Source organism: Bos javanicus, chromosome 4, assembly GCF_032452875.1.
Source record: "Bos javanicus breed banteng chromosome 4, ARS-OSU_banteng_1.0, whole genome shotgun sequence".
In the NCBI taxonomy this organism is placed as follows: Eukaryota; Metazoa; Chordata; class Mammalia; order Artiodactyla; family Bovidae; genus Bos; species Bos javanicus.
Genome location: NC_083871.1, coordinates 71,954,280 through 71,975,110, shown reverse-complemented (window position 1 = coordinate 71,975,110; position 20,831 = coordinate 71,954,280). Strand labels below are relative to the sequence as shown.

The 20,831-nt window shown below is 38.7% G+C and overlaps 1 protein-coding gene across 1 annotated transcript in view; it reads left to right on the top strand.

Moving 5' to 3' along the window:
- The first annotated feature begins 412 nt into the window (after nt 1-412).
- The window catches only part of PALS2 (protein associated with LIN7 2, MAGUK p55 family member), a 165,054-nt gene continuing 144,635 nt past the window's right edge, over nt 413-20,831 (top strand). The window contains exon 1 of the mRNA XM_061414339.1: nt 413-434. The gene's annotated coding sequence lies outside the window, so the exon portion shown is untranslated. The remainder of the gene's footprint in view (nt 435-20,831) is intronic.

Here is a 20,831-nt window from a genome sequence, read left to right as displayed (position 1 = left end):
ATCAAGCCTGAACTGGCAGAATTGCCCCATTGTTTCTATTTTCAAGTTATCTAGGCTGATCTAAAGTTTAAATACATTTTTGAGCTTAATTAAATGAAACACTTAAATTATACAAGCATTTAATACTTACTTTGAAACTGAAAAACAGATATCAGGAAATCCCTAGGTAAAAAGAGAAATCAAGCAACATCTGTGAGTCCTATTTCTCTATCACTTGGGATGGATGTGTTTATAAAGATCCAAATCTTTAAATAACCAAATGCCTCTGAAATGATTTTTTTAACTTTTTGCACAGTACTGGCTGATCAGTGGAAAGGCCTGAAGGTCCTTACACAGCTGTTGCCAAAGAATGATTTGTGAAGGCATCAGGAGGAGGCAGTACTCACCAGAAGTGCTCTGATGATCTCTTCTTGGGACCTGGAAACTCTGGGAAGGTAGGAGAGTACCTCACTCATGGGGCTGTGCCAGCATCCCCAGGGTGCTTGCTATTTTGGTATGAGTTTTATAGGGACCATTTATGAAGATTTTTCTCTCTGACATTTAGCCATGCTGTTTTATAGCCATGAAAAAGGAAAGTGATTTTAATAAGTTATGGGAAAATTATAGCACAGCGCTTTACATTCACTCAACACACACTGCTGAATGAATTAATACATGAGAATGCCCCTTCCCCACAATACAGCCTAAGAAACAGAATTTGAAAACTGTAAGAAACCTTAAAGATCACCTGTCTTGGCATCCCATGGCACCCACACATACCCAGTTTTACAGACGAATAAACTGAGGCCTGGGGACTTTGCCCAAGGTTATGCAGTTAACTTAATAGTGAAAATGAAAGATACCAAACAAAGAAGAAGATATTCATTTACTTCTTACTCACCAGGGAATCTGTTAAATTACTTATTTTTGTAAATTGCTAGGGCCTCCCTTTAGCTTACACATCGTAAGTACTCAATAAAATTCATGAAATTTATTCATTCATTATTTATTCATTTATTTCTTTATTCATTCAGATAATCTGTGCCAGGTATCAGGTATATGAGCAACTGGGTCATATTCTCTTTCAAATCGAATGTATTAGAATCAAATACATATTTTTATTTCTTGAGTGAGAATTAATATTCCTATGTCAAATCATATCATTAGCCTGACTAGTACTACACTCTGCCCTCAGCAGGATTTTCTAGCTGGGATTCTTGTGGGAAAGTTGAATCTCCCAATCACTTTAGCTCATTATGCAAGTCTGCAAACAACCATGAAGGCCGCGACTGACTGACTACCTCGGGCTGCGGGTTAACGCTCTGTTTCATGAGATTTGACTACCATCATTATGGTGGTTTATATAACCACAGATGTTCCCTGATAACTACAAGAAAATTCAGCTGATTCAAAACTGCTGTAATGTTAATTCCATAAACAGCTCACTGAATTCCATGCTAAGCATAAACTAGAATGCTTCTGTTTACTATTATGTTATTTACAGCATTGTACCCTTTAATGTCATTATGTTTTCTTTCATCCCTCTTCTATTTTTAATTTGATAAGTCTTCATCCCCATCCAGTTTACACTTTTCAAAGATCAGATTAGCCTATTTTAAGGCTTTATCATCATACATATTCTTGCTTAAAGTAACACAGTTTTTATTTCAAACATTATTAAGTACTTTTTGTTTGCCATTATAGTGTTAAATACTGCATCCTTGTGAGATTACCCCAAGCAAAGAGATTTTATACTTCTTTGCCGTGAGTCATATCCTTCATTTAGGTGAACTTACCGTATCAAATATAGCTTTGTTGTTCAGTCATGAAGTCATGTCTGACTCTTTGAGACCCCATGAACTGCAGCACACCAGGCTTCCCTGTCCTTCACTATCTCCCTTAAAACATTCTAAAAAAAGAATTCTAGATCTGTCAAGATGACATTAATCACTACATCTCTATTCCCTATTAACCAGTAGTTCCCAAACTCATGAGAATCCCCTGATGCTGCTGCTGCTAAGTCGCTTCAGTCCTGTCCGACTCTGTGCGACCCCAGAGACGGCAGCCCACCAGGCTCCGCCGTCCCTGGGATTCTCCAGGCAAGAACACTGGAGTGGGTTGCCATTTCCTTCTCCAATGCATGAAAGTGAAAAGTGAAAGTGAAGTCGCTCAGTTGTTTCCGACTCTTCGAGACCCCATGGACTGCAGCCTACCAGGCTCCTCCATCCATGGGATTTTCCAGGCAGGAGTACTGGAGTGGGGTGCTATTGCCTTCTCCATGAGAATCCCCTGGAGGGCTTAAAAGGTTAAAACACAGATGGTTAAGTTGAAGCCACCCAGTGTCCATTAATAGATGAATGGATAAACAAAATGTGGTACACACATACAATGAAATATTGTTCAGCCTTAAAAAGGAAGGAAATTCTGACACATACTACAACATGGATAAACTTCGAGAACATTATACTAAGTTAAATAAGCCACTCACAAAATGAAAAATACTGTATGATTCACTTATTTGAGGTACCTGGAGTAGTCCAATTCACAGAGACAGAAAGTAGGATGGTGGTGGCCAGGGGCTAATGTGGAAAGTTGTTTTTTAATGAATATATAGTTTTGGTTTTGCAAGATGAAGAAAGTTCTAGAAATGGATGTTGGTAATGTTGCATAGCAATGTGAATGCACTTAACACTAATGGATGATACACTTAAAAATAGTTAAGGGGTAAATTTAATATTACACATAGTTGATCCCAACTGAAATACACACACACTCTCAGATTGCCAGATTTCTGCAAAGATACTGATACAGAAGATTCAAGATGGGGCCTGGGAATCTGAATTTTTATTTTATTTTATTTGTAATTGGAGGATAATTACTTTATCATATTGTGATGGTTTCTGCCATACATCAACATGAATCAGTCATAGGTATACATATGTCGCCTCTCTCTTGACCCTCCCTCCCACCTCCCAACTCATCCCACTCCTCTAGGTTGTCACAGAGCACCAGATTGGGTTCCCTGCATCATATAGCAAATTCCCATTGGTTATCTATTTTACATATGGTGATGTATATGTTTCCATGCTACTCTCTCAAATCACCCCACCCTCTCCTTCCCTCTCTGTGCCCAGAAGTCTGTTCTCTATGTCTACATCTCCTTTGCTGCCCTGCAAATAGAATTGTCAGTACTATCTTACTAGATTTCATTTATATGCATTATGATATTTGTTTTTCTTTTTCTGACTTACTTCACTCTGCATAATAGGCTCTAGGTTCACCCACCTCAGTAGAACTGACTCAAATGCATTCCTTTTTATAGCAGAATAATATTCCATTTTATGTATGTACCACATCTTCTGTATCCATTCATCTGTTGATGGACATCTAGGTTGCTTCTAGCATGTTCTCCTGGAGAAGGGCATGGCAACCCACTCTAGTATTCTTGCCTGGAAAATCCTATGGACAGAGGAGCCTGGTGGGCTGCAGTCCATAGGGTCTCAAAGAGTCAGACACGGCTAAGCAACTGAGTATGCATGCACTCTTGCACGTTCTCAGATGGTTCTGACCTACTGGTTTGGGGTCTCATCCTGAGAGCCACTGAGATACACAAATTTAGTGAGAGCTCCAGAATTACTATGTAAAGGGGGTTTATGGGTAATAATATATTGTAAGAAGGATGAGGGGGTTTGCTCTTCCAGTTCTGATAGGGAGCACACTGTCTTTAGATTGCATGTTTATTTGGAGAGCTGAAGAAATTATAACCAGCTGCTCACAATTCTAAACCACCTCTTGGTGACAAAACTGTACTTAGCTAATCATGCAGGTCATCTCATAAATCCTAAGTATAAAAGGGAAAATTTAAGAACTTGACATTTTTGCACTTAACAGATACATTCTCTTTCTTGCATTAAAATTTTTTTATTTTAAATTGAAAAAGAGCAAGTATGCATTTTTATAGGAAACTCTGAGGTGTTAATCAAGTGAAGAGCTGTATGTTGAATACCTGCTATAAATAGAACAGATATTTATTGTTGTGCAAATTAAGAATGAAGCAATTGATAAGCTCTATCAAATTGAAATTCATAATACTCCCTGAGGTGTGGTAGAACAGCAGTCTCATCAACTGCTGTGGTACATGCATGCTAAGTCGCTTCAGTTGTGTCTGACTAAGTCTGTGAGTCAAGAATACATATTACATTATTAACTCAATTAAAATTTTTACACATTAAAGGAAAATTAAAGTGCCTATGAGATTGTAGTATTATAGATAATCAAAACTTTTACTTTAAAGATTCTTAAAAAAATTTACCAGTGCCTATTTAATACGCTAAGAGAATAGTCTATAGCATAAAATATAGATGTATGTCTCACCAGTCACTTGTGGGAGTATAAAATGTCATAATCCTGATGGAAGGAAATTTGGCAATATCTAACAAAATTACATCCTCATTTACCTTTGACACAGCAAGTTCTAAGTTCTATCTCAAAGGTATAGTAGCAAAACAATGAAAAGACCCATATACAAGTCTTAATTTTTGTTACACACAAGTCGTAATTGCAAACAGGAAATGTTTGAAAGTAAGCTAACTGCCCATCAATAGGGGATTGACTAAAGAAGCTAAGATACACTCACACAATTGAATACTGTGTGGCTGTAGAAAGAAATAAGGAATATATTGACATGCTATGTTACATAGGGATCTTCAATATATATAAGTGAAAAAGTAATATGCTAAATAGAAAACAGTATGTATAGAGAGTGCTACCCTTTATGCAATAAAGGGCTGTTTATATATATTTCTCCCCTTTTTGCAAAAAATAATAAACTAAAAACTAATACAAATGATTATTCACCAGGGAAAAACAAAGTAAAAGCACAGTGAACTAGCTACCTATGCTGCTGCTGCGGCCGATGCTAAGTCGCTTCGGTCATGTCCAACTCTGTGCGACCCCATAGACGCCAGCCCACCAGGCTCCCCCATCCCTGGGATTCTCCAGGCAAGAACACTGGAGTGGGTTGCCGTTTCCTTCTCCAATGCATGAAAGTGAAAAATGAAAGTGAAGTCGCTCATTCGTATCCGACTCGTGGCGACCCCATAGACTGCAGCCTACCAGGCTCCTCCATCCATGGGATTTTCCAGGCAAGAGTACTGGAGTTGGGTGCCATCACCTTCTCTGAGCTACCTATAAGAACAGATAATATTACTAAGACAATATTGGCAGATGAAGAACAAATAGAATTCTTATATACTGCTGGATGAAGTGTAAACTGGAACATCCACTTTTAGAAACTTTTTGGCAATATATACTAAAGCCTGAACACACACATACTATACCAATTCTATTCTTGAAAATGTACCCACCAGAAATATATATGTGTGTTAAAATGCATGTACAGATCAGATCAGATCAGTCACTCAGTCGTGTCCGACTCTTTTCCACCCCATGTATCGAAGCACGCCAATACAATAATTTATCCATTTTGCTATTGATGGAGAAAATGGTTTCTAGTTTTTTGCTTTAACAAATAGTGCTTCATGAACATTCTTGTATGTGTCTTTTAATACAATAGAATAAACTAGCAGCGATGAAAAAGCAAATACTTCCACCACCCACAATATGGATAGATCTCATAAATATATTGTTTCACTATTTTATTTATATATAGTTCTACATGTGGTTGGAGAAGGCGATGGCACCCCACTCCAGTACTCTTGCCTGGAAAATCCCATGGACGGAGCAGCCTGGTGGGCTGCAGTCCATGGGGTCGCAAAGAGTTGGACAGGACTGAACGACTTCACTTTCACTTTTCACTGTCATGCACTGGAGAAGGAAATGGCAACCCATTCCAGTGTTCTTGCCTGGAGAATCCCAGGGACGGGGGAGCCTGGTGGGCTGCCGTCTATGGGGTCACACAGAGTTGGACACGACTGAAGTGACTGCCACTTAGCCACTACATGTGGTAAAACTAACCTAGTATCTGAAGTCAAAAGAGTGGTTGTCTCTAGAGACAAGAGTGGCTTAGGTGTGGAAAGGGCAGTTTCTGGGATACTAGAAATATTCTACATGGTGGGTTCATGGGTATATTCAGTTTGTGAGAAATCATCAAGCTGTATGCTCATGATGTGAATATACCACTGTATTATTGGAGAAGGAAATGGCAACCCACTCCAGTGTTCTTGCCTGGAGAATCCCAGGGATGGGGGAGCCTGGTGGGCTGCTGTCTATGGGGTCACACAGAGTCGGACACGACTGAAGCAACTTAGCAGCAGCACGTATATTATACTTTTTAAATTGTTCAGAAGTGTAAAATTATTTTATCTAAAGGGAGGGATGAAGCAGGGTGAAGAAGATGGCTTGAAAGCAAGACTGTTCTGAATCTATCTCGTATGGTTTTGCTTTTGGAATCATGGACATGTTTTCCATATTTAAAAAATAAATTCAGTGTAATAAGAAAAATGTATAGGTATATGTATTAAATGGAAATAATTAAAACTATGTTTTATCAGATGTTAAATTCTGAGATGGATGGCTAGATCAATGGATGGATGGATAGACAGGTATAGACAGATGATAGATAGTTGTAGATACATTTTTTTCTCTTTTACTTTTAATTAGAGGATAATTGCTTTACAATATTGTGTTGGTTTCTGCCATATATCACCACAGATATATTTTTAAAGAGGACTCTATTCAAAGCTATTCTCTCAGGACTTGACGTAACTATGAAAATGAACAAAGCCAAGTCCTCTGAAATGATAGAATGATAATTCTAGATTTGGTCTAACAGCTTAAAAAAAATCATGAATGTTAAAAGCTCAAAAACTCAAGCTGTGTGGAAACAAAGAAGGAAGACAGCAAACAGTGAACAGCTGGAAAAGCACTAGTTACCATCCAAAGCAAAGAGATGTACTGTGGTTAGGCACATTCCAACCTCATGGCCTTTGGAATTGACAAAAATGTGTTAGAGAGGCTGTAGCATCAAGGCAGGTGGCTCTGTGAGCTAGGCAGTAAACTAAATGCTCTGACAGAGCCTGCATCTACTTGGCCTTGGCTGAGTCAGTTCAGAACATTTAATACTGAGTGCTGCACAACTTGGAGAAGGCAATGGCACCCCACTCCAGTAATCTTGCCTGGAAAACCCCATGGACGGAGGAGCCTGTTAGGCTGCAGTCCATGGGGTCGCTAAGAGTCAGACACGACTGAGCGACTTCACTTTTACTTTTCACTTTCCTGCATTGGAGAAGGAAGTGGCAACCCACTCCAGTGTTCTTGCCTGGAGAATCCTAGGGATTGGGGAGTCTGGTGGGCTGCCATCTATGGGGTCACACAGAGTCGGACACAACCGAAGCGACTTAGCAGCAGCAGCAGCAGCTGCACAACTATGCAAAATGGTGAGTGGAAAAATAATAGTCAAGTGGTTCGTAACTGTTTTTTTTATTTTATCATAAACTTCAGCAGCTGCTTCCAACTACATCATGCCCAAGACTTTTCCAAGACTTGGTCCTAAGCTAATGGAGGGTGGGGGATAATGGGAAGAAGTCTAGATGAGAATCTTGGGGAGAGGCAAGAAATATCATTATGTATGCAATAAGCAATCTGATTTTAATCTATAGGGAATTCTGACCCCCAGTGGATCTCATTGCATAAATGGGGTCAGAAGTCTGAATGTCTTTCTAGTTTGAGAATACACATACAGCTCTGCACCTTACTAATTTTTTGAACTCAGCCATCTCTTTAATCTCTTTGCACTTCAACTTTCCTCATCTGTAAAATGATAAGGAATCCTGTTGAGTTGTTCTAAAATTAGCTCAGATAAGGCACAAGATGTATTTAGCACAGTGTAAGGGTTTAAAATCTGCTAACATTACCATGCTACCATACTCTATTTTATCTTCATGCATTACTAACTAGAAAAAAGTAAGGAGAATGAATTAACATTTACTTACCACCTATTATATGCTAGATGACTCACTAAGCATTCAGATAGTACAGTATAATTTTTATTTATTGTATTTAATCTTTGCAAAACTATGATTAGGTTACAAATCATGTGGCCCAAGGATTTGAGTCCATAGTTCTCTGACTCCAGGAATTATTTCCCTGTGTCTACAATAAAGCAATCATCAGGCTGAAAAGAGAACCATATCAGAGGGATAGTCTGCGACTGCCCAGAAAGCCTTAATTAGTCATTCATAAAATAGCACATACACACACTAAGAACTAAGCAAAAAGGACTTATTCTGTCTTAAAATAGAGACTATTCTTGGAAAATGGAGGCAGACTGGAATGGACAAAGTGTAGGCAAATTGAAGTTGGTGGCCTGCAGAACAGTGCCTGGCACAAGTGAGTGAATGAGGACATTTAATATGGACGAAAGTTTCTTCAGTCACTACACATCCTCTGTGTGAAGTTGAGGTCAGAATTGAGGAGGCCAGGGCAAACTAGAGGACTTAGACCGATTAACATATATGATCCAAAGCCAAGGGTCATAGAATAAAATATTCAAAGTATCCTGAAAAATCCAAGCAAGACTGTTACTGTAGACATAAGAAGTAGGTGAGCTCATATTGTTGAGAGCTCAAGGCTGGCCAGGAGTCACGAATGGAGGAGGAGGATATGAGTAAAGCATAGACCATGGCAGTTCAGACTGAGCAATGGAATGAACAGAGAGGGAAGAAAATATAGACTAAGCAGGAAGTACAGTCAGTTTTCATATGTGGATCCCAGGACAGTGACTGTTGGCCCAGAATTCTGATTTTAGATAATTAATAAAATACGGGTAGGTGTTGTTTCATGAAACTTTCAATATATGTTCTGGATCATATTATAAAATGCATTTTTTTCTGTGGGCTATGAAATGTGCTTTAGGGAATTTGAGACCTACTTGAAAATTATACTCCTGCTAATGGTAGTTAGGGAAATAAGCTAAATTGTTGATTAGAAAAGACCCATGGTCCAAATTTGCTTCAAGAGATAGCCATACCTTGATAAAATCACCACATCCAAGGTCTATTTTACCATTCCATGGGCAAAAGAATTTGTTGTGCTGCCCACAAAGAGATGTCCAGTATCTTTTGACTGATTCACATATCAATGTGCAATGAGATATATGGCTGCATGAAGTTATTTTGATCATCCCCTCCTGGAGGGAAAAATATGCCTGGGTAGTTGGATGAGAACATGGCTTGGTGCACCTTGAATCAGAGTAACAGTAATTAGTCTGATCATGTAAGTGGTAGTAACATCTGGGTGTGAGAACTCTCTTTGGTAATAATAACAGCTAGCATTTATTGAGAGCTTACTTCATGTCAGACTTTGTACTCAATACTTTATATCTCATTTAATCCTCGCCTTGAGATTTTTCAGTGACGAGACACACCTGCCAAGCAGATGGCATGTTGGTGTCAATTAGCCAACCTACCCCTCTTCTGAACACACGCTAACAAATTGTCTCTGTTACTCCATCTTAGCAGTCTGCTAATCCTGCTTGCTAACACTGTGTTCCCACACTTGCCTAAACAACACTCCAGAAGCCCCCATGAGGAGCACCGGTGGGCACACAAGCTGTAGAATAGCATGGAGTATGTAATCCATCTTACACAGTGGTAAACAATTTCAGATATTTTAAATGAAACAAACTGGATGTATTATGAAGCACGACGCTAAATTTGAATGAAATGTAATTTCATCCTTAAAGTAAAAATCTTGAGCTCTCTCTTTTAGGGTGGAAAACTTTTAAAATCATAGTCCAAGGCCAACACAGAGCAGCTGAATAGGCCTACATTTCCTGAATTATAATCATAAATTTGCTGCACTTCCTACAGCACTGCCTGGCTCACCTCGACTGAATTGGGTTTTCAAATTTAATGAGCCCCATATTGACAATGAAAACCGACCTTTTCCAGTCCTGTGGCCACTGCTGAGTTTTCCAAATTTGCTGGCATATTGAGTGCAGCACTTTCACAGCATCAAATTTCAGTATTTGGAATAGCTCCACTGGAATTCCATCACCTCCACTAGCTTTGTTCATAGTGATGCTTTCTAAGGCCCACTTGACTTCACATTCCAAGATGTCTGGCTCTAAGTCAGTGATCACACCATCGTGATTATCTGGGTCGTGAAGATGTTTTTTGTACAGTTCTTCTGTGTATTCTTGCCATCTCTTCTTAATATCTTCTGCTTCTGTTAGGTCCATACCATTTCTGTCCTTTATCGAGCCCATCTTTGCATGAAATGTTCCTTTGGTATCTCTGATTTTCTTGAAGAGATCCCTAGTCTTTCCCATTCTGTTGTTTTCCTCTATTTGCATTGATTGCTGAAGGCTTTCTTATCTCTTCTTGCTATTCTTTGGAACTCTGCATTCAGATGTTTATATCCTTCCTTTTCTCCTTTGCTTTTCACTTCTCTTCTTTTCACAGCTATTTGTAAGGCCTCCCCAGACTGGAAAAGGTCAGTTTTCATTCCAATCCCAAAGAAAGGCAATGCCAAAGAATGCTCAAACTACCGCACAGTTGCACTCATCTCACACGCTAGTAAAGTAATGCTCAAAATTCTCCAAGCCAGGCTTCAGCAATATGTGAACCGTGAACCTCCTGATGTTCAAGCTGGTTTTAGAAAAGGCAGAGGAACCAGAGATCAAATTGCAAACATCTGCTGGATCATGGGAAAAGCAAGAGAGTTCCAGAAAAACATCTATTTCTGCTTTATTGACTATGCCAAAGCCTTTGACTGTGTGGATCACAATCAACTGTGGAAAATTCTGAAAGAGATGGGAATACCAGACCACCTGATCTGCCTCTTGAGAAATGTGTATGCAGATCAGGCAGCAACAGTTAGAACTGGACATGGAACAACAGACTGGTTCCAAATAGGAAAAGGAGTTCGTCAAGGCTGTATATTGTCACCCTGCTTATTTAACTTCTATGCAGAGTACATCATGAGAAATGCTGTACTGGAAGAAACACAAGCTGGAATCAAGATTGCCAGGAGAAATATCAATAACCTCAGATATGTAGATGACACCAGTCTTATGGCAGAAAGTGAAGAGGAACTCAAAAGCCTCTTGATGAAAGTGAAAGTGGAGAGTGAAAAAGTTGGCTTAAAGCTCAACATTTAGAAAATGAAGATCATGGCATCCGGTCCCATCACTTCATGGGAAATAGATGGGGAAACAGTGGAAACAGTGTCAGACTTTATTTTTCTGGGCTCCAAAATCACTACAGATGGTGACTGCAGCCATGAAATTAAAAGACACTTACTCCTTGGAAGGAAAGTTATGACCAACCTAGATAGCATATTCAAAAGCAGAGACATTACTTTGACAACAAAGGTTCGTCTAGTCAAGGCTATGGTTTTTCCTGTGGTCATGTATGGATGTGAGAGTTGGACTGTGAAGAAGACTGAGTACCGAAGAATGGATGCTTTTGAACTGTGGTGTTGGAGAAGACTCTTGAGAGTCCCTTGGACTGCAAGGAGATCCAACCAGTCCATTCTGAAGGAGATCGGCCCTGGGATTTCTTTGGAAGGAATGATGCTAAAGCTGAAACTCCAGTACTTTGGCCACCTCGTGCGAAGAGTAGACTCACTGGAAAAGATTCTGATGCTGGGAATTGTTGGGGGCAAGAGGAGAAGGGGATGACAGAGGATGAGATGGCTGGATGGCATCACTGACTCGATGGACGTGAGTCTGAGTGAACTCCAGGAGTTGGTGATGGACAGGGAGGCCTGGTGTGCTGCGATTCATGGGGTCGAAAAGAGTCCGACATGACTGAGCGACTGATCTTATCTGATCTGATCTGATATTGACAATGAGCTCTGAGGTTCTGTCTGCAGTGTGAGTGTTCAGTCACGTCCGACTTTTTGCAACCCTATTGACCATAGCCTGCCAGACTTCTCTGTCCATGGGATTCCCCAGGCAATAATACTGGAGTAGGTTGTCATGCCCTCCTCCAGGAAATCTTCCGAACCCAGGAATGAAACCTGCTTCTCTTATGTCTGATGCATTGGCAGACAGGCTGTTTACCACCAGGGCCACCTGGGAAGTCCAAGTTCTGTCTATAGGTAGCTAATTTTATCCAGTAATTATTTTTTCAAAATTAGAATATATTTTCTTTCTCTGACTGAAAAAGGAATGTATTATAGAAAGTTTTGGAGATATAGAGGTACATAAAGAACACATTTGTAAGTACCTTAAGCTCACCAATATGAAGGGAAGAAGATTGTTAACATTTTAACAGACAAATATTTTTGAGTATCTGCTATATGCCAGCAACTGTTCTGAAGTTTAGGGCTACACTAGAGAAAGTGCTTGCCTTCAAAACATTATACTTCTTCATTCTTGTAGATATAAATGTTAGAGATAGAAATAGAGATATACAAATACACAAGTATATTTTTATAAGGCTGAGATACTATTCTTATTCTTTTATTAGGTGACTTTTTATTTAACAGTATGTTACAAACATGATTTTATTTTATTACACTTTCATCTACATCATAGTTATTAAAAGCATCACAGTAACTTAGGGACACAAACCTGCAACTTATTGTAGAATTTAGGTTGTTTTCAATTTTTCTTTCTTGTAAATATACTAAGATGAATATTTTTACAGACAAATTTTTGTGAATATCCATGATTATTTCTTTTGGATAAATTCTTTTTGGATCAACATGATCTTCTTTTTAGATCAAAGATCATGCATGTTTTCATGACTTTTAATGCATTATCAGAAAGAGTTACACCAGCTTCTGTGTTCAAAAGCATTTTATGATCATGTCTGTTTTCTCATACCCTCAATATTACATGTTTATTATAAAAAATTTTAAACCAATTTGTAGGTGAAAATTGGTTTCTCATTTTAATAAGTTTCTTTGATTTCTCATGAGATCAAACATTCACTGGATTCTGTAGTTCATCTTTTGTGAATTGCTTTTTCATGTCTATGCTTTGGCCATTTTTTTATTGGGATGGCTATCTTTTTTCTCTCTTATTTGTAAGAGTGTTTTCCTTTTAAATAAAGTAAATAATAAATTTTTGCCTGCCACATGTGGTATACCTTTCAGTTTATAATTTGCATTTTAATTTATATGCTGAGTTTTTACTTTGAAGAGTTTTAAAATTTTATGTGGCTGATATGTGTTAGTCGCTCTCAGTCGTATCCTATTCTTTGCGACCCCATGGAGTGTAGCCCACCAGGCTCTTCTGTCCATGGGATTTTCCAGGCAAGAATACTGGAGTGGGTTGCCATTCCCTTCTCCAGGGGATCTTCCCAACCCAGGGTTTGAACCCAGGTATCCTGCATTGCAGGCATACTCTTTACTGCCTAGCTATCAGGGTTTTCTTTTATAACTTCTGCCCTGGTTTGTAGCTTAGAAAGGCCTCTCCCACCTCTATATCTATTATCTTCTCTAATTCCAAAGGATAGCATCACAAAATGTGTTGGACACATTCTGAATATCTCTCAGTTTTGAGGAAGCAATATGATCCTTCAATTTTTAGGAAAAAATTGGGGAGTGAAGGGTTACAGAGAGGAGGGGTTGGTAGTGCTTTGAGGCATGCATGTTATTGTACCCTTTTCTTTCCAGAAAGCAACTAGATTCTAAGCCAGTGGTCTTGGGGAGGGCCCAGGAATTGGCATTTCTAACAAGTCCCAAGAGGAGGCTCTTGACTCTTCCAGTCTGTAACCATAGAACACTGGGATTCCTTAATATAACTACCAACTTTAATTGATTTACTTCATCCTTTTTCTAATCTAATAACTTTCACTAATCTGACACAGTAAGATAAATTTAAGAGTGTGAGCATATTTTCTCTGGTGTACCTGTCCCCACTCAAGACCTGACCAAATGAAAAGACCATATCCAGATGCTAGATTCCAGAAGGCCCCCATGGCTGCCTGTACCCCTGAGATTGCCCAGAGGCCACTGGCCCAGGTTTGTTTCTGACTGAGCGCTGGGAGACGGTCCATTCTCTTCTGCTTCAGTAACTGCTTTGTAGAAACAACTGTGGTGAATGTGATGTCTAACTGTGCACCTGGCTACAGTGTGGGGTTTTGTTTTGTTTCAGTAGCAAACCAAATTCTCTTTCCTAAGATTTATATTTGTTTTAAAACTAAAACATTATCCAAATGAGCCATCAAAGCCAGTTGATACCACCTTGCCGCTCATGCTCAACATCTTTGTATAAATGAAGCTCCCAAGGGATTAGTCTTCTCTCCTGACTTCTCTGTGTTTCCTTGCCAAAGACTGCTTTGCCAGCCTGCTCACCTTCCCAGCCATTTCCACTATGCTTTTCTGAAATTCCTTGTTCACCACCACCACCACCCTGCCCCAGATAAGCATTTCTACCTCCTCCCATGTTTTCCCCACAGCTGGGAGTCATCCTAGACCCTTTCCTCATTCCCTACATCCAGACACAAAATCTGGAAGACCATGTCATCTCAACATCTCTCAGACTTTGTCTGTGCTTCTGATTGCTCTTGTTACTGCCTTAATTCAAACCCTTAGGGTCTACCCTTGGGAAGTCCACATGGTACAGAAACAAATATCCAAATGATTTGGAATCACAGAAACTTGTTCTTGATGCACATCAACTGCTTATTAACAGCCTGACATTGGAAAAATAACTTGACCTTTCTGAAGCTTCCTCCTCTTTAAAGTGGGAATTAGACCCATCCCACAGGCATGCCTTGTGAGTTAATGAGATGGTGTGTGTGCCAGAGGCTTAGCCACACACTAGGTCTGCAACAAACATGGGTTTCCTTTGCTACTCATTTTTTTCATTCTTTGGTTTTGATCAATGTTCCCTCACAGATTCCCTGATCTCCAAAAGAATATCCACGGTATCACCAGAGTAATCTTTTTGAACCAGAAATATGATTTTTTTTTAAAAAGCAATTAGTGTCTTAGCATTGCTCTCAAGGCAAAGCTGCTGCAGGGGTGATCCATCCACCATCCTCCATCTGCCTTTACAGGCTCATCTCCTTTGCTTCCACCTCTAGATGTTTCCTGAAAAGTGTGCACACTCCTCACAACACACCTAATGGCTTCATGCCTTCCTGACTTTCCAAGTCTGGTCCCCATGGCAAGTATCCTGCTCTTTCCCGAACCCTGTTCACCTGACATCTTCTTGCTATTAATTCCTTAAGCCCTGCCTCAAGCATCTGTAAGAAGTTTTCTTTGAATTATTTATATGATTGATCTTACTTCCTTTTTATATCACTATGGTACTTCATATAAAATGTGATTACACTCTTTGTAACATGGTAGTATGAAAATTCAGAGAAGGCAATGGCACCCCACTCCAGTACTCTTGCCTGGAAAATCCCATGGATAGAGGAGCCTTGAAGGCTGCAGTCCATGGGGTCGCTGAGGGTCGGACACGACTGAGCGACTTCACTTTCACTTTTCACTTTCAGGCATTGGAGAAGGAAATGGCAACCCACTCCAGTGTTCTTGCCTGGAGAATCCCAGGGACAGGGGAGCCTGGTGGGCTGGCGTCTATGGGGTCGCACAGAGTCGGACACGACTGAAGCGACTTAGCAGCAGCAGCAGTATAATAATTATTTGTATGTCCATTTCTCTTCTGGACTCTGACTTCATTGAGAATGAGATCACATATGAAGTAGATGAGGTGGCTTCATACAGCTAATATTTAACAAACAGAACCATTTTACCCTTAACTCTTCCTGAGCGCCTCATACTTTATATTGTGTATGTTAAAATGAACTCATATCACACCGTTAATATAACTCTTTTGCTATGATATTTTAAAAGATTTTATAATTTTGCTTTTAAAATTATTTAGCTACAAATGAGTGGTTTAATTCTCAAAGGGCAGTGATTTCTAGGCAATCATTAAGCAAAATCATAATTATCCCAAAGTGGGAAACCTGACCTAGAAATTACTTTTAAATAAAATGAAATACTAAATTAACATAGTATTTTGTAGATATTTAATAAGATACTTATTTTTTTTATGTTTTGTCATGTTTTTTCTTTTCATTGTTTTGGAACCAGTAGTGAACTTTTTCAGATCTTGTATATTTCCATACTGCTGAAAAGTTTGTGGGCTTAAAGGACTGTTTTATTGTATGTAATCAGCACAATGCTTCTGCTGATATATACTATTAAATAAAAAATAAGTGTTACGATGAATTAATAAATAGCTCTGTGGCCTTTTTTATTTTTTGCTACCATTTAATTAGCCTTTGCCAAGTGCCTGGTCTTGTGCTATTAATTTCTGTATATGTTAACTCAGTTGATGTTCACCGTTATCTCCATTTTTACGGATGGATGAAACTGATTCCTAAGGACATCAAGGAACTTGTCTACTCAGTGCATGGATGGCAGAGCCAAGATTCACTCTAATAAGGCCATGTCTAAATCAGTACACTGTATCATCTTTAAAAAGTCCCTTAAACAATCTGACATATAAGCTTCCTTGTCCATAAACTGAAGATATTTATGTATTTCTCAAAATACATATGTATTTTGAAAATGAAGTGAAAAGTGCCTAGTATAGCCTTAGAACACAGTTTTTGTTGTTGCTGTTTAGTGGTTAAGGAGTGTCTGACTCTTTGTGACCCCATTGACTATAGCATGCCAGGCCCCTCATCCTTCACTATTTCCTGGAGTTTGCTCAAATTCATGTCCATTGAATTGGTGATGCTATCTAATCGTCTTATCTTTTGGCGCCCCTCCTCCTTTTGCCTTCCATCTTTCCCAGCATCAGTGTCTTTTCCATTGAACCAGGTTTTCACATCAGGTAGCCAAAGTATTGGAGCTTCAGCTTCATCATCAATCCTTCTAATGAATATTCAGGTTGATTTCCTTTAGAATTGACTTGTTTGATCTCAATCATTTAAATAGTTTGCTAGAGACTGAAAATAATTCCCCTATTCTGGGATAACAATAGGTGAGGTCAGAATTCCTATGATGTGCTCCCATAGCAGCTAGACTATCCCTATGGAGCACCTTCATTGAATCTAATATATTTGCTTGTTTAATTATTTTCCTGTATAGACTGTGAGTTCCATGAGGACAAGAATCACGCCTTTAGTCACCTTCATTCTCAAGTTCCCAGCATATTATCTGACACAGATATTAGCTACTAGAAATAAATATTAGTTGAATTGGTTAAGTTAGTAAGCACCTACCTGGTGCAAATAACTACTAGGAAAGGAATAGAAATCAAGTCTTTTGCCAACAAGTAGCCTATACTCTGGTTGGGTTTAAAAAAATCATAGCACAATATTTCCAAAGTAATATGTACTCATTATTTATATAGTAACACCTCACAAGACGTCACTGTTTTTTTTCTATCCATCAGTTCAGTTCAGTTCAGTTCAGCCACTCAGTCGTGTCCAACTCTGCAACCCCATGAACCCCAGCACACCAGGACTCCCTGTCTACCACCAGCTTCTGGAGTTTACTCAAACTCATGTCCGTTGAGTCACTGATGCCATCCAACCACCTCATCCGCTATCGTCCCCTTCTCCTCCTGCCTTCAATCTTTCCCAGAATCGGGGTCTTTTCAAATGAGTCAGCTCTTTGCATCAAGTGGCCAAAGTATTGGAGTTTCAGTTTCAACATCCATCCCTCCAGTGAACACCCAGGACTGATCTTTAGGATGGACTGGTTGGATCTCCTTGCAGTCCAAGGGACTCTCAAGACTCTTCTCCAACACCACAGTTCAAAAGCATCAATTCTTCTGTGCTCAGCTTTCTTTTTAGTCCAACTCTCACATCCACACATGACTACTGGAAAAACCTCCCATAAAGGATATACTATGAAAAACATTGTCATAATCCTGCTAATATTCTTTTAGCATACTAAGATATCATTAAGATGTAAGAAGAGAACGAAAACACATCAAGCCCATAATGATATGCAAATGATATTGATCTAATCAGTCATATTTGCTGTCATAAAGAAGTCCACATGATTACCAAATATTTCACATATTGTATGAACATTATTACAGACTACATCATCATCATTAAACACCCATCTGTGTGAAGCACCCCGCTAGGTACCATGCAAAATGCTTTAATTTAAATAAGTACAATTTCTATACTTTGAGAATAAAGTTCACTCAAATAATCCTCTCTTTTAAAAGATTCTTGATACTTTTAAAGTATTAAAGAATAACTTAAGCAACTAGATCCTATTCTATTGACACTTTCATTAATTTTCATAAATTATCAAGTATATAAGGTAAATCCTAAAGAACATGGATTCAACTAAGCTTACATTTGTCATTTATTAATTGAAACTAGATCTGATTATTTATATTCATACTGATTTTTGTATAGTCTTTATATATGAGGACTTTATATATGAGTCATTATATATATGAAAGACTTTGTCATGGCTTTCAATTTTGTTTCTAAATTTATCATTTGATTTTCAACTTATTTTATGGCATCTTTTTCTCCAAATAATGTCATGCAGTCACAATTTTAAGTCTTTTGATACAGTTTCTGTCTTGGTGTAATGATGTACTTTCTTTTCATTCCTTGTATGGTTTATCTTTTAGATTTAAATCTTCAATTCATCTGGAATTTATTTTTGGAAGGTATTTTTTAAATGTTTTGCCAGTTCACCATTTTTTCAAATTATGTCCATTATTATAAGTAATATCTTTTGCCTTCCCAAATTTCCATACATACATGGATCTGTTTCATGACTCTTCGTTCCATTATTCTAGCTACCTATTCTTTCTCCAATACTGCATATTTAAATTACTATGATCTTACATTTTAGTTTCTGATATGGCATATTTTTGTTGCTAACAAATAGGAAATGCTCTTTTTAAATGTTCTAGTTTGTTATTATGTCTATGGAAAAGCAATTGCATTTCATAAGTTTTGATTAGATTTGAATGTCTTTCAAGTCTTTCCTTTTATTTCTCTCTGCTGTTTTAGTTGATTGTCTTTGGTCATTTAGAGAGACAATTTCATCTTCTGTAAATAATGATCACTTTGTCTCTCTCTTATGTTAATATCAGATCTCTTTTCTTTCTTTTCCTACCTCACTGGCTAGAACTTCCAGATAAATGTTTGACAATAGTAGATACAATGGAAACTTGGTCTTCTTTGAAAGGAAAGATAATCTAATTAAGAGTATTCTTAGCTCATAATTATGCACTAAAGATATTTAGCAAGTGGCCATTTGCTCATCTACAACTGTTGTGAAAATAATAGCAGTCATAAAACTCTCTAATGCATAATAATCTCTTCCTGAGCAAACACCTGTACCAGGCATTCTACACATTTAATTCATAGTCCTTAAAAGATCCTGTAAGGTAGTGCTATTACACCACTTTGCAGATCAGGAAAGTTCTCATCTACTGACTAATATACCCAAGGTTACCCAATTCAAAAGTAGTGAATTCAGAAATATAAACTAGAGCTTTTGATTCTAAGTTCTTCCTTTGTATCATACTATCACATTACATGGATTCCCGTGTGGCTCAGCTGGTAAAGAATCCTCCTGCAAGGTGGGAGATATGGGTTCGATCCCTGGGTTGGGAAGATCCCTGGAGAAGGGAAAGGCTACCCACTCCAGTATTGTGGCCTAGAGAATTCCATGGATGAGTACGTGGGGTCACAAAGAGTCGGACAAGCCTTTCCTGTGTTACCTGGTGGGTTTTCTAAAGGTGGACTCTGAGGTAGTTCTGTGTGCTCAGTTCAGCAGGTACACTTGGATGAACACATGTGAAAGGAAGGCCAAGGTAGCCAGACTTAGCAGGGGGAGAAATCCAGGTAGGATGCAGGCCTGAATAACAGCCTCAAATGACCCCGCAGTGTGTCTGGAGCTAAAATGGCCTCTCAGACTTGTTACATGGGCTGAAGTGGCTGGGCCTTTACATGTTCCTGCTCCACGAGTCGTTTAAGGTGGACCAATCTGTGAAGGGCTTGGGGCACATCTTTGGGCTTTCTGCAGCTGACTTCATCCCGAGAGGGCTAACAGCTGGAGGCTTTCTTCTGCCAGCTGTCCTGCAGAAAAATCTTTCATACGTAAGCTGGGTCAACAAGTCTTTCCTTAAGAGTATATCTGGGGAGTGTATCTCTGCATCCATCAAGTTCTCTAAGAAAGCTAAAGTTAACCAACAATGAGAAAAAAAAAACTAGAATAATACTTTTAAATGTGCTGCTGTAGATAAGTGATATGTTATATTTTTTAAGTGTTTCATTTACTCTTAATGCTATTCTTTCCCAATAGGGAAGTGGATTTACACTTAGTGAGGCTGAGTAGATGCTTTCTGTTCCTTTTTTATGTGGTAAGTACTTGTGCTACCAAACTATCATCAGTGCAATGTGTTAATAGCTAAATAATGACCATGTACCACTAAATGAGTGAAAGAAATCTTTTTCTGCATTTTTTAAAATTTATTTATTTTAATTGGAGGATAATTACTTTACAATATTGTGGTGGTTTCTGCCATACATCAACATGAATCAGCCATGGGTGCACATGTGTCCCCCTATCTTGAAACCCCTTGCACTTCTCTCCCCACCTCTCCCATCCATCCTTCTGGAGTGTTCAACAGCACTGGCTTTGAGTGCCCTGCTTCATGCATCAAACTTGCACTGGTCAACTATTTTACATATGGTAACATACATGTTTCAATGCTATTCTCTCAAATCATCCCACCCTCACCTTCTCCCACATAGTCCAAAAGTCTGTTCTTTACATCTGTGTCTCTTTTGCTGCCTTGCATATAGAATCATTGTTACTGTCTTTCTAAATTCCATATATATGTGTTAGTATACTGTGTTGCTGTTTCTCTTTCTGGCTTACTTCACTTTGTATAATAGGCTCCAGTTTCATCCACCTCATTA